The sequence below is a fragment of the Halyomorpha halys genome, unplaced genomic scaffold (assembly GCF_000696795.3).
Source record: "Halyomorpha halys isolate HHAL.00 unplaced genomic scaffold, Hhal_1.1 Scaffold1047.1, whole genome shotgun sequence".
NCBI classification, from domain to species: domain Eukaryota; kingdom Metazoa; phylum Arthropoda; class Insecta; order Hemiptera; family Pentatomidae; genus Halyomorpha; species Halyomorpha halys.
The window spans coordinates 676,575-677,662 of NW_027113517.1; the positions used below are offsets into that span (position 1 = coordinate 676,575).

Below are 1,088 nucleotides of genomic sequence, written 5' to 3' on the forward strand. Positions count from 1 at the left end.
GGGGGCGTAGCTCAGATGGTAGAGCGCTCGCTTAGCATGCGAGAGGTACCGGGATCGATGCCCGGCGCCTCCAGTCTTTTTTTTCCCTAATAACTTCCTCATTTGTAGTTTATTATTATCATTTTTTTTTTTTTTTTACGTTGTATTATATTATTTTCTTATTTATATTGCATTATAAATAGATATATTATATTGTTTTGTATAAATATTTTGGTCATATTGAAATAATTTTAGTAGGAAATGTGTTTTCCTTGGATCATATTATATCACGCCGTAAGTCGATATGACTTTTATTAATTTCTATGAATTAATGTACTTGAATCTGATGTGATTGCCTTAGTGCTCTAGACCAAATGGATGTACAAAAGTTTTTATCAACTAATCAAATAAAATGTAACAGATTATTGATTGCACAGTTTTGTCATTACTGAAGCGTAAGTTTGATTCAGGCACAGGTAGATTTTAAAAAACTGTTTTTCCAATATTATCTCTTTTAGATACCTTAACCTCGCATGCTTTCATGTGCGCTCTAGGTTTTACCTGTTCGAAACTCCAATCAGTGAAATAAACTCAAATAAAGGTTTATTGAAATCACTTGAATATTATTATGGGAATTTCCAATATGATAAAAGTTAATATGAATTAAAGTTATGTCGTTTTATGTAAGTCCGTTATCCTATTTGGTACTTTCGTAACTTAAATTACAAAAATACTTGACACTTATAAATTATTTTTTATTATTATTCTTTTTGAGACATTTATATTTCAAAATGTTTAGGTTTTTTTTTTAAAGCCTTAATTACATAATATTTCAATACATAAACTTTGTAACTAGTCTTCGTGTTAATCGCTGTATTAATAAATATTTTATAATATTGTGACAAATGATTTTTTTATTTTCATTTTTTTTTTTTACTTAATTATTTGGACAGATATTAGACAGGAAAATTGATTTAAGCCTGGGAATAGTCAGATATTCGGACTATATGACTCTTGTAGGCTGTATTTACATAAATCAAAATGTTCAGTAATTAAAATATGATGAATTTATCAATGAAGTACAAGAATATTTTTATCAAAACTATTAT

The 1,088-nt window shown here is 27.2% G+C and overlaps 1 non-coding gene across 1 annotated transcript; it reads left to right on the top strand.

Annotated features, from left to right (window-relative positions):
• On the top strand, positions 1 to 73 carry TRNAA-AGC (transfer RNA alanine (anticodon AGC)). Its single transcript has one exon. It is a non-coding gene; the product is annotated as a tRNA-Ala (tRNA).
• Positions 74 to 1,088: the final 1,015 nt, after the last annotated feature.